At 43.1% G+C, this 14,008-nt stretch overlaps 1 protein-coding gene across 2 annotated transcripts in view; it reads right to left on the bottom strand.

Annotated features, from left to right (window-relative positions):
• Window positions 1–14,008, bottom strand: part of ZC3H12B (zinc finger CCCH-type containing 12B) — a 76,841-nt gene that overhangs the window by 24,486 nt on the left and 38,347 nt on the right. The window lies entirely within an intron of this gene.

Genomic DNA, 14,008 nt, shown 5'->3' with positions numbered 1-14,008 from the left:
TCAGGGCACGCCAATCCTTATGGACATGGGGTGAGGGGCACCAAGTACAATAAGGGCACCGCCAGACACTTGTGCACTTGTATGGCAGAAGTTATAGTTTGCTGGCCACGCTCAGCCGCCCCCTGGTGAAGCTACACTCAGCATATGGTAGTTGGCGCTCATTGGGACTGGATTAAGATCGCCAAAAGCCACACAATGTCTGTGCAACTACTAGTGTTCCCAACTCCAGTCCCCAAGGGCCACCAGCAGATCACCTTCTCAGGATCTCCTCAGTATTACCTGGGCAATGCTAGAAATGTGATTCGTTGGTGGCTCTTGAGGACTGGAGTTGGGGGAACACTGAACTGCGGAGTTATGCAAAAAATTTCATGCAACTTTATCGCAATAGTTTTAAGGAAAGTCCACTTTGCATTCATAGTTTTATTGCTCATCAAAGTTGCTCTTTTTTTTTTTTTTTAATCAACACTACAACCCCTGGCAAAAATTATGGAATCACCGGGCTCGGAGGATGTTCATTCAGTTGTTTAATGTTGAAAAAAAGCAGATCACAGACATGGCACAAAACTAAAGTCATTTCAAATGGCAACTTTAGGGCTTTAAGAAACACTAAAAGAAATCTAGAAAAAAAAAATGTACTCAGGGTGATTTTTTTTCAGACCAAGCAGAGGGAAACAAAATTATGGAATCACTCAATTCTGAGGAAAAAAATATGGAATCATGAAAAACAAACACACAAAAGAACACTCCAATACATCACTAGTATTTTGTTGCACCACCTCTGGCTTTAATAACAGCTTTCAGTCTCTGAGGCATGGACTTAATGAGTGACAAACAGTACTCTTCATCAATCTGGCTCCAACTTTCTCTGATTGCTGTTGCCAGATCAGCTTTGCAGGTTGGAGCCTGGTCATGGACCATTTTCTTCAACTTCCACCAAAGATTTTCAATTGGATGGAGATCCGGACTATTTGCAGGCCATGGCATTGACCTTATGTGTCTTCTTTCAAGGAATGTTTTCACCGTTTTTGCTCTATGGCAGGATGCATGATCATCTTGAAAAATTATATCATCTCCAAACATCCTTTCAATTGATGGGATAAGAAAACTGTCCAAAATATCAATGTAAACTTGGGCATTTATTGCAGATGTAATGACAGCCATCTCCCCAGTGCCTTTACCTGACATGCAGCCCCATATCATCAATGACTGTGGAAATTTACATGTTCTCTTCATGCAGTCATCTTTATAAATCTCATTGGAACGGCACCAAACAAAAGTTCCAGCATCATCACCTTGCCCAATGGAGATTCGCGATTCATCACTGAATATGACTTTCATCCAGTCATCCACAGTCCACGATTGCTTTTCCTTAGCCCACTGTAACCTTGTTTTTTTTTGTTTAGGTGTTAATGATGGCTTTTGTTTAGCTTTTCTGTATGTAAATCCCATTTCCTTTAGGCGGTTTCTTACAGTTCGGTCACAGACATTGACTCCAGTTTCCTCCCATTCGTTTTGTTGTGCATTTCCTGTTTTGGAGACATATAGCTTTAAGTTTCCGGTCTTAACGCTTTGATGTCTTCCTTGGTCTACCAGTATGTTTGCCTTTAACAACCTTCCCATGTTGTTTGTATTTGGTCCAGATTTTAGACACAGCTGACTGTGAACAACCAACATCTTTTGCAACATTGCGTGATGATTTACCTTCTTTTAAGAGTTTAATAATCCTCTCCTTTGTTTCAATTGACATCTCTCGTGTTGGAGCCATGATTCATGTCAGTCTACTTGGTGCAACAGCTCTCCAAGGTGTGATCACTCCTTTTTAGATGCAGACTAACGAGCAGATCTAATTTGATGCAGGTGTTAGTTTTGGAAATGAAAATTTACAGGGTGATAACATAATTTTTTCCTCAGAATTGAGTGATTCCATAATTTTTTCCCTCTGCTTGGTCTGAAAAAAATTACCCTTACCGAGTACTACATTTTTTTTCTTGATTTATTTTATTGTTTCTTAAAGCCATAAAGTTGCCATTTGAAATGACTTTAGTTTTGTGCCATGTCTGTGATCTGCTTTTTTTCAACAACATGAAACAACTGAATGAACATCCTCCGAGCCCGGTGATTCCATAATTTTTGCCAGGGGCTGTAGGCATTTTGTTCCCTCTGCTCCTGTGCAGACCTGTACGTCTCCAGAGCTCCAGTCCGCACATACCCTGCACAGTGCCATCCAGCACAGACTCCTTCCTCTATGTATCCTTCTGGCTAATCTATGGAAGGCAAGTGACCAGGAAAATCGGGGTGGAGGAACACTGTATCTACGCAGGATTACACAGGCTTGTTTGTAGTCCATAGCTATGGAGACATGTAGGACTACAGACACTACAGGATTTTTTTTTTTTTTTTAATAACTTTCAAGTTGCTTCATTTTTATTGCACTATGACAACAAAAAAAGACTTGTAAAGTTTGCATAGTCTTTAGGTCTAAGACCCGTCTTCACCACCCTCAGCTCCCCACCTCATGCCTCGCCAACCAGCATTACAAATTCAATTACATTTTACATGGAAGATAAGACTGACCAAACGTCAGCTAGATTTTCTCAACCTGTGGCACATGTAAACCAGTGGGGCAGATTTACTACAACTGTCTAACTGTCTAACTTTCAGACAGATTTCACTAGACAACCTAAAAACGTGCCAGGCTTATCACAATGGTTCATGCAGATTAATACATTTGGTGTATTTTCAAGCTATCTAGTCCAAGTTCAAACTATTAGTTGGCTTACACTGCGCCAAATTATCCAGTTCCCAGTAGGCTGCACCCCTTGTTGGGTGAGTGCCTCTGAAAATCGGTCAGTGCATGGACTGCTAATGCACGGAGTGACCGCGCGTCTCACGACTGGAGCATAACCGCTTCATGTATTTCTAGAGATAGTCAGGCTTTGGTCGGGACACCCATGGTAAGTCTGTGCATTGTGGTCTGAGATTGGCCCAATGTCCACGGACATCTGCATGAGCCCCTTGTATGCCTTCTGCTTGTGGCTCCCCCAACTGTTGGCAGCTATAAATACTATTGTGTGATAATGGCACTAGGAAATTCAGAGTATTAGGCCTCATTCACATGTGAGTACTTGGTCAGGGTTTGAACACCCAAACCAGGAATAGAACGTACAGAGAAAAACTACCATTAAAAGATTAACACCTGTATTGCATTGCTATGCTTCATCATCCAGCCTGCAAAAGTGAAAGTCACAGAGTGGGACAAAGTAGAAAAAAATAAATAAAAAAATAGAAAACAAATATATTGTACCTATAAATATTTTTATGAAAAAGAAAAAAAAATATAAAACAAAAGAAAGTACACGTTTGGTAAAGTCTGGAACGAGCCGACCTATAAAACTGTGCCACTAGTTAACCCTTCAGTGAACACGTAAAAAAATAAAACACAAGGCAAAAAAAGAATGCTTTACCATCATACCGTCGAACACAAAGTGGAATAAAGTGCGATAAAAAAAGACAAAATGTAAATAAGAATGATACCGCTGAAAATGTCATCTTGTCCCGCAAAAAACAAGCCGCCATACAACTCCATCAGTGGAAAAATAAAAAAGTTATAGCTCTCAGAATGAAGGGATGCAAAAAAACGGAATTAGTCTTACCGGTAATGATGTTTCCAGGAGTCCACATGACAGCACCATAGGAGGCGTAATCCCATATCCTGTGTAGGGACAGGAAGCACAAGAGGTTAAAAGCCCTCCCACCCCCAACCTCCTCAGTGATTTTCCAAGAACCACATTGGCTGGGTACAACAAAATTTTATTTTTAGACTTGCTTAGACATATGTTAGAGTCACATACAGTAGCAATATAGGGAGGGAAATAAGGGTGCTGTCATGTGGACTCCTGGAAACATCTTTACCGGTAAGACTAATTCCGGTTTTCCAGTACGTCCCCATGACCGCACCATAAGAGTATACCCAAGAACTCATAGCTTAGGGTGGGATAACTGCATGAAGTACCTTCCTACCAAACACAGATCTCTGCTGTGAGAGAACATCTAGCTTGTAGTGTTTGCAGAAAGTAGTATGTCCTGACCATGTGGCTGCAGTACATATTTGTTCAATGGTAGCCCCTGCTCTAGTTGCCCATGAGGTGGAAATTGCTCTGGTGGAATGGGCTTTGATAATTTCAGGGGGAGGCTGTCCTTCTGAAAGATATGGTAGATTAATCATGGATGTGACCCATCTAGCTAAGGATGGTTTTGAAGCTTTCCTACCTCTATTTTTCCCCCAAACTGTATAAAAAGATTAGAGTCTAATCTACAGTTCCAAGTGGCTTCCAAATAGGCCAACACTGCTCTGCGGACATAGAGATGGGGGAACTCTTCCTCCCTCTGATTCCTAGGGTTTTCGCAGAATGATGGAAGAACCACTTCTTGGTTTAAGGTCATTGATGACACCACCATCGGGGAGAAACTTGGATCCAGCTTCAGAATGATGCAATCATCCCGAATCTGCATACAAGGCTCGACAATAGATAGAGCCTGTATTTCACCCAACCGTTTAGCTGTGGTGATTGCCACCAAGAAGACTGTTTTCAGAGTCAAGTTCTTTATTCCCAATTCATTAACTGGGCCAAAGGCAGGTTTACAAAGGACTCTCAGGACAAGATTCAAATCCCACGGAGGGGAAGGAATTCTCTGGGTAGGCCTAAGTCTCTGGATTGCCTTGACAAACCTGATTATCCAGGGATGTGAGGACAATGATGTGTCGAAGAAAGCACCTAGTGCCGCAATCTGCATCTTCAAGGTACTTGGTCTAAGACCTGCGTCAAATCCTGCCTGCAAGAAATCAAGGATCGCAGGGATGTCTGGCTGAGAGGTGTCTACCGTCCTGTGGAACTGACAAAAGGTCTTCCAGACTTTTTTATATATGGCCTGAGTTACAGGTTTTCTACTAGCCTGCATAGTCTGGATCACTCTGGCGGATAAGCCCTTAATCTTCAGGATCTCCCCTTCAGAAGCCAGGCTGAGAGCTGGAGTTGTTGAAGATTCTGATGCAACAGTGGACCTTGCATCAGAAGATCCTCCTGAAATGGTAAAACGATTGGGTCTTCCAACGCTAGATGACGGAGAAGGGAGAACCAACTCCTCCTTGGCCAGAACGGGACAATTGCTATGACTGTCGCCCGATCTTCCTGAATTTTCCGCAGCATTCTCAGAATTAGAGGGGCAGGTGGGAAGGCATATGTTAGGCCTTCTCCCCAATATTGTGAGAGAGCATCCACTGCCAGAGGATGATCTCCTGGGTCGAGAGAGAAGAAAGATGTTGTCTTTGCATTCGTTCTGGATGCAAAAAGGTCTAGGTGCGGCTGACCCCTTCTGCGAGTTAGTTGCTGGAACACCTCTTCGTTCAGTTCCCATTCTGAAGCCTTCATCTGACGCCTGCTGAGATAATCTGCCTCTCGATTGTCGGATCCCCGAAGGTGAACTGCTGAAATGGACCTCATTATTTTCTTTATCCCTAAGAATATCCTTTTGGTCAGGGACTGGAGAAGTGGGTGCCTTGGTCCGCCCTGATGTCTGATGAAGGAGACTGCCGTGATGTTGTCCGACAGGATTTTTACATGTCTGTCTCTTAAGACAGCCCGGCTTCTCTGTAGGGCTTCCCAGATCGCCTGCAGTTCCTGAAAATTTGATGTTCGGGTCTGAATCTCTGTGGACCATGTTCCTTGGAGATAAGAATCTCCCACTCGAGCTCCCCATCCTGAGAGACTTGCGTCCGTGGTCACTAAAAGACAAGGTTCCAGAATCCACTGCACTCCCGTCTGTAGATTCTTCTGGTCGAGCCACCAGTGTAGAGAGTCCTGGGCGTCTCTGGACAAAGACATCCTCCTGTCTAGGTAATTCTGATGTCAGTCAGTCACTTCCAGGATGCATTTCTGTAGAGGACTGGAATAGAACTGGCTCCATCTGACGCAGGTGATGCATGACGTCATAAATCCAAAATACTCATTGCCTTTCGGATTGAAGGTTTTTTCTCTCTTGAAAAAGAACGAATCCTTTGTGGAATTGAGAGCGTCTTCCGGGAGATAAGACATTCGCCTTCGGGAGTCGAGCTGGACTCCTAGGAAGATGTGTGAAGTACTGGGGATAAGATTGGATTTTTATTTGTTCACAATCAAACCCAGGTTGGTAAATGTCTGTACGACAACTTCCAGATGTTGCGTCATATCTAGAGGAGATCCTGCCACCACCAGGAAGTCGTCCAAGTACAGAATGATGGTAATATCCCTGAGTCGGATATAGGCCGCCACCTCTGCCATGATCTTCGTAAAGATTCTGGGAGCAGATGACAGGCCAAAGGGAAGACATCGGAACTGGTAGTGTAGAATCTGACAGCCTCATGGTAGTGCAAATCTCAGATATTGCTGACTTGAGGAATGTATTGGCAGGTGGTAGTATGCATCTCTAAGGTCCAGGGTGCACATTACCGCATCTGCGTCTATTAGAGGAATGGCTGATCTTACTGATTCCATGCGGAATTTTTTGTAACGGACCCATCAGTTTAGGGGTTTCAAGTTGATTATTGTACGGAACTCCCCTGATGGTTTCTTTATTGAAAACAGAGAGGAGTAGTGGCCCCGATGTTGTTCGTGTTCCGGAACTGGCACAATAACCCTCTGATGTAGCAGCTTCTCTATGTCTGCCCATAGACGGGAAAGAGAGGTAGGGGAACCCTTTGTCAGGCGGAATTTTTGAGTGGGATATTGAGAAAATTCTATCCTGTAACCCTGTGCTATTGTTGTTAGTATCCAGGGATTTTGAGTGACCCGATGCAAACTGTTTTTGAAAAACTTTAAATCGCTCCCCAACTCTGACATAGTCATTGTCGTTTTGGACGGGAGCTAGTACTGGGCTGGTATTTCCTATCTTTGTTCCCCTTATTAAAACTCCAGCTTGTGGACCCCCCTTTTTTCTGAGTGTTATATTTTCGGGAGGGGAAGGGTTTGCGAAAGGGCTGCACCTTCTTTCTCTCCTCAGGGAAGCCCTTCTTTCTATCGGACGCTTTTTCTAGAATGTCATCTAGTACAGGTCCGAATACTCTATGAGCCCTGAAAATGGAATAGAGCACAGCTTGTTCTTAGAAGCTGTATCTCCAGACCATGTTTTTAACCAAACAGCTCTATGGGCTGAGTTGGAAAGCACATTATTTCTGGCCGCAAATCTGACCGAATCTGCCTAAGCGTCGGCCAAAAAATTTGTTGCCATCTTTAACAGGGGCAATGATTGAAGGAGAGTTTCCCTCAGGGTGACATCCTGTAGGTGACTCTGTAGCTCTTCTAGCCAGACTCTCATGGATCTGGCAATAGATGTAGCAGCGATATTAGATTTAATGATTGCCACCGAAGATTCCCAGGCTTTTTTCAAAAGTCCGTCCGCCTTCCTATCCATAGGATCTTTATCCCCTTTGAGGACTCGTCAGGACTTAGAGGTTTTCTTGACCACTTTAGCCACTGGGACGTCAATTTTAGGAACAGTGTCCCACACGTTGGTGTCCTCTGGGTCAAAAGATAGTCGGGCGCGGAAGTCTCGTGGTATAGAGAATCTCTTCTCCGCATCTTCCCATTCCTCCAGTATCATGTCCTTCACATGAGCATTAACAGGAAAAACCATGGATCACTGGGTTTTAAGACAACCAAACATCTCATCCTGAATGTTACTGATCTTCTCCGTTTCCTCTACTTGCATCGTGTTTCGGACGGCTCGTAGAAGAATATCCATACCATCTGAGTGGAACGTATATCTTTTCCGTTCCCCACCCTGAGGTAGACTAATGGTCTCACTGTCCAAGTCGCCAGATGGGTCGATTTCACCCTCAGAAGATGGTGCTATATCTTCTCTGGGTCTTTTGGGTCACGGGACATCCTGGACTCCTGAACCTGGGGGCTGTAAAGACGTAATAGAAGCCTGAACTACTTCTTTAATTATACTACGCATCTCATTTAATAAAGCCCCGTGCTCCTCCTTTAGCATGGAGGCTCTACACTCAGCACATAGACGCTTTGTATATGAGTAGGGAAGTCTGATGTTACAATCCAAGCACCTCTTGGATTTTACTGTGGCCTTTTTCCCCATATCCTTCTTTTTTTCAGAAGGAGGTGGTAATTGCCCAGAGACATCCTATAAAAAATATGGAGGGCCTGGTAAGCGTAAGCTCCATTAGCCATATAAAAAGGGGTAATGGTACACTCACATGACTGTGGGGTGATCCAGGGAGGGTATCAGGGTGAGACACGTCAGCCATTGTACTGCCAGGGGTGCCAAAGCTGTAAGCCAGCCTTTGCTGCTCCCCAGCCCACCTTCTTATATCTTACCTGGTCGTCCTGTCATTTTCTCCTGCTCCCTGGCGTCTGGTCTAACTGCGGTTTGAATTTCCCGCGCTACCACCACCGGAAGTAGTCATCTCCGGAATTCCGGTTTCGACGCCGGGCGGTCCTGGAGCCGGGAGAAGCCGGACACGCCCAGAGCAGGACGCCGAGAGCCCCAGCGATGGGGAAGCGGCACCCGGAGGCTCCAGCACACCGGAGGCTGAGGGACTCCCGGCAGGGAGTGTTGGCCTAGGACCCGCTTGACGGCGGGAAGGAGAGAGCCGTGGCCCCCCTGATTCCCCAAGGTAAAAACCTTTTCTTCAGTGCTCCTGCACCAGCGCTCCTCCTGCACTCCCTGTCCTGTGTAGGGACAGGAAAAACACTGAGGAGGTTGGGGGTGGGAGGGCTTTTAACCTCTTGTGCTTCCTGTCCCTACACAGGATATGGGATTACTCCTCCTATGGTGCTGTCATGGGGACGTACTGGAAATAATTATTTTTTCTATAAAAGTTTTTATTGTGTAAAAGCAACAAAACATTAAAAAAAATTACATAAATGTGGTATCACTGTAGACGTACTGACCCAAAGAATAGAGCTGCCTTATCAATTTTACCACACGCGCAAGGACAGAAAAAAAAACAGAAAAAAACAATTCCTGAATTGCTGGTTTTTGTTCCTTCTGCCTCCCAAAAATCGGAATAGAAAGTGATCAAAAAATGTCACATGCCCGAAAATGGTACCAATAAAAAAGCCAACTGGTCTCACAAAAAAACAAGCTCTCACTTGACTGTCGGCCAAAGTACGGAAAAATTATAGCCCTCAAAATATGGCGATGCGCGAAAAAAAGTCTCTTTTAGTGTGTGGAAGCTGCCAAACATAAAATACCAATACAAATCTGGTATCGCTGTAATCGCACCAACCCGAAGAATAAAGTAGTCTAATCACTTATACTGAGAAACGGCATCGAAAAAAAAATAAAACCAATTCTTCACCTGCTGTTGATTTGTTCATTCTGCTTCCCAAAGATCGCAGTAAGGCTCAGCTCACATTTATCCTGCACTTTGCGCTGTGCGCTTACACCAGGGTTTCCATGTAAATCTCTGAAATACATGATTCGGACGGAACACCCAGTGGAAGATTCCCTATAATGAGGCAGATGGAGGCACTGTGGACGCCATTTGATTTGTGATCCAGCGGTGTCCGTCTTTTTAGGTGTGCATGAAAGTGCCGTCGGCCACAGTTTTGTGCACTTCTGAAAAGAACACCACCGCTGAATAGAGGCCAGACGGAGTCCATTGTAACTCTGCTTCCTCATTAGTGAATGAATCCCTCCCGGGTTTCATCCGAATCGTGTCATTCGGAGATATAAATGGAAAAGCCAATACAAGTGCTCAGTGTAAAGCGTCGGATAAATGTGATCCAAAACGTTCTTAAAACCTTCAAATCAATCCCCAAAAAAAGGCAAGCCCCCCACTCAGGTCCGTAATCTCTCGATAGAAATATAAGGGGCTTCCACGTTACTGTTAGTACAAAGGCTCTGGAAAAGCGCCATGGCTCCTCCCTCCCAAAAGAAATTCAGAAAATTCTGCGCTCCCAAATCCAAATGCCCCCTCCCTTCTGAGACACAGTCTGCCTAAACCGCAGTTAGCGTCCACATGTTCGGCATTTCTGTAGCGATGAGAGCCTGCCTAATTTACGGGTGCATGTCTCCAGAAGAACGAGCTGGGCATAACGTACTAGTCACTAAAACGTGCTGGGCATAACGTACTAGTCACTACAACATACTGGTCACTACAACGGGAGTTTGAAATTTTCTCTCAGCAACATCCGCTGCTGCTGGTTTCTGGAGAACACCCATGGAGTCAAAATCAACACTACACCTGTAGATAAATTCCCAAAGTGGTATAATTTCCAAAATGGGGTCACTTGTGGGGGGGATTCTGCTCTTCTAGCACTTAGGGGCTCTGTTTATGGAGTCTGCAAACTATTCTAGAGAAATCTGTGCTCCAGGAGGCCAATAGTGCTCCGTCCCTCCATAGTCTCACCAGTACTGTACAGCCACATATGGGGTATTTCTACATTCAGCAAATTTTTGGTGCCACTTTTACTCATTTCCCAGTGTGAAAATGTAAAATCTGGGGCTAAAACTAAATTTTGGTGGTAAAATTGTAATTATTTTTTTTTTCACTGCACAATGGTATAAAATTCTGTGACCCATCTGTGGTGTTAATATGATCACAGCACCCCTAGATTAATTCATTGAGTGGTCTAGTTTCCAAAATGGAGTCACTTGTGGGGTTTTCCCACTGTTTAGGCAAAACAGGGGCTCTCCAAACAAGACATGACACACGCAGACCATTCCATCAAAGTCTACATTCTAAAATGTCACTCCTTCCTTTCTGAGCCCTGCTGTGCATCCAAACAGTAGTTTTCCCTTACATATACGGTATCCGCGTACTCAGGAGAAATTGCACAACAAAATTTTGGGGTCCATTTTCTCCTGTTACCCTTGTGAAAATAAAAAATTTGCGGCTAAAAACATTTTTGTGGGAAAATGTGATTTTTTTTATTTTCACGGTGCAAGTTTATAAACTTCTGTGAAGCACCTGGGGGTTCAAGGTGCTCACCACACATTTAGATAAGTTCCCTGAGGGGTCTAGTTTCCAGAATGGTGTCACTTGTGGGGGTGTTCCACTGCTTAGGAACATCAGGGGCTCTCCAAAAGCGACAGTGTTCACTACTTATTCCAGCAAATTTTATTTTCAAAAAGTCAAATGGCGACCCTTCCATTTGCACAACAAATTTTGTTGTCCATTTTCTCCTGTTATCCTTGTGAAAGTAAAAAAAAATTGGGTCCAAAGTAACATTTTTGTGAAAAAAAGTTAAATGTTTATTTTGTCCTTCAACATTCCATTAATTCCTGTGAATAAATGAACGGTGAACTGTGAGGGTTAATAAACTTCTTGAATGTGGTTTTGAGCACCTTGTGGGATGAAGTTTTTAGAATGGTGTCACTTTTGGGTATTTTCTGTCATATAGATCCCTCAAAGTCACTTCAAATGTGATGTGGTCCTTAAAAAAATGGTTTTGTAAATTTTGTTGGAAAAATGAGAAATCGCTGGTCAACTTTTAACCCTTATAACTTCCTAATGAAAAAAATTATGTTTCAAAAATTGTGCTGATGTAAAGTACACATGTGGGAAATGTTATTTGTGAACTATTTTGTGTGATATAGCTTTCTGATTTAAGGGCATAAAAATTAAAAGTTTGAAAGTTGCTAAATTTTGGCCAAATTTCAGTTTTTTCACAAATAAACACAAGTAATATCGAACAAATTTTACCACTAATCATGAAGTACAATATGTCACGAAAAAACAAGCTCAGAATCAGTGGGATCCGTTGAAGCGTTCCAGAGTTATTAACTCAAAGTGACGGTGGTCAGAATTGTAAAATTTGGAAGGGTCATGAAGGTGCAAACAGGCTTGGGGGGCAAAGGGGTCAAGGCATGGAAATAAAAAATTAGACATGTTTGGTATTGTATTTCTCCTTCAATCATGTTGTCATTTTCATTGCACTGTAAAAATAAAACCCCAAAAACAATGGTGGAATTGCAATTTCTTTTTCACCATTCTACTGAACTTGAAATTTTTTTTTTTACATTTTCCCTTACTCTATACAGTAAAATGAATTGGGTCATTCAAATTACAGCTCATCTCACAATAAACAAGCAGTCATACTTCTATATGGATGGAAAAATAATAAAAAAGTTATGACTATTTGAAAAAGGGGAGGAAAAGAATGAAAAAGCATAAATTGGATGTGTCCTTAAAGGGAATCTGCCACCCCCCTGGGACCCATCAGACCGCTAATATGGGCATACAGGTTATAGAAATGTAAATCTATACTTATCTATATGTCCCATATTAGAGGTCTTGTGGCTGTGAAATTGCTTGTTATAAAATCCTTTTTCCTAGGCTTGGCGTCCAGGGGACGCCAAGAATTGCCCGCTCTTCTGCTTAATTTAAATATTCCCCCCTCCCCTGCACGTCACAGGGCCCTGTGACGTGCAGTCTAGGGTTGCACAGCCTGCGCATGCGCCTATAGCTGAAGACGCTTTTTTTTTTTTTTTTTTCCTCCCTGCCCTATTTTACTGATCTGCTCCAGTGCACAGGCGCCGGAAGTCACTGTGACTTCCCCTCCAGTGACCTCTGGCGTGCGCAACAATGAGGTTTAGTCCCCACTTCCTCCTGGATAGCAGGATGCCGGGAGGAAGTGAGGACCAGACCTCATTGTTGCGCACGCCAGAGGTCACTGGAGGGGAAGTCACAGTGACTTCCGGCGCCTGCGCACTAGAGCAGATCAGTAAAATAGGGCAGGCGGACGCCAAGCCTAGGAAAAAGGATTTTATAAAAAGCAATTTCACAGCCACAAGACCTCTAATATGGGACATACAGGTAAGTATAGATTAACATTTCTATAACCTGTATGACCATATTAGCGGTCTGATATCTCCCAGGGGGTGACAGATTCCCTTTAAAAAGGTTAAATGGTAACGGTCTTTTCAGATGAACTTGCAGCAAGATTTTCTGTGTATCCTCCAGCTATTCTCCCTCATCCCTGCTCCTCCTCCATAGACTTTTATGAGCAGCAAATGTAAGCTCCTATCTCAGTTATGGGGAAGTCAGTCTTCACTGAAAACTGATTTTATAGATTTCTCCCTTAAACAGAGTGAACAGAAAGAAAAAGAAGCAGATTTCTCCGAGAAGACACTATATTACAAAATTGCATATTTTCATATTGACTTATTGAATGAGGATTAAAACGATGGTCACTCTAACTGCAGTTTTTGATCATTTTTTTTCTAGTTCTACGTCAATGGTATCACTCTTGATGAGTTCTTTGGAAACTCAGACTGTAAAGAACATGTGAGCAAACACCAATAAGGAAGTAGGCTCTAGGTTTCACAATCACAAGTAGTATTACAAGTCTGTCACACATAGCATAGTTTATAGTAAATGGGGTGTGTTCTCTACACAATAATCCTGACCCTAAAACAATGTGCAGGGCAGGGTCACATTGGTATTCGGCACCCACTGATGCCTTTACCTAATAACACAGGGGTGAATCTGAAGAAGGAGGAAGCTTCTTTGGAGTCTAGACTTTAAAAGACAGATCACAGAGGTGACAGAAGCCTTTGTTATATGGTGCATTGCTAATTTCTATTAATGCCCACATTTAAAATGTTATGACAGATCTGCTTTATATTGGACTTTCTTCAGTAATTAACTCCTATTAAAAAATTGGACTGAGATCACATAATACTAAATGTAGCTCGCAAAGGGAGATACTCATTTATGTAGTGAATTAAAGTAACTTTAACTTTCAGACACAATATATCCCAAGCACCATCAACAAAAAGGTATATACCACCATCATCCACAATAGTTTATCCATAAAGTACAGCACGTAATCTTCTATAGACACAGTCCAGCACATCATTCCCGTGTGAAGGACGCGTCCTAACCTGCTGCTAACACAAAGTCAGCTTCCATTGACATTGCAGTTACCGGGTTATTGATCAGCGTTTCTGTAGACTTTAGCGCACGGAACATTCTCATTAAAGAGTTCTGCCTCATTTGATACAA

Source organism: Phyllobates terribilis, unplaced genomic scaffold (genome assembly GCF_046119375.1).
Source record: "Phyllobates terribilis strain yellow unplaced genomic scaffold, ASM4611937v1 Scaffold_7__3_contigs__length_470593459, whole genome shotgun sequence".
Lineage (NCBI taxonomy): Eukaryota > Metazoa > Chordata > Amphibia > Anura > Dendrobatidae > Phyllobates > Phyllobates terribilis.
The sequence above is the reverse complement of the archived record's forward strand: the minus strand, read 5'-3'. Positions and strand labels throughout refer to the sequence as shown.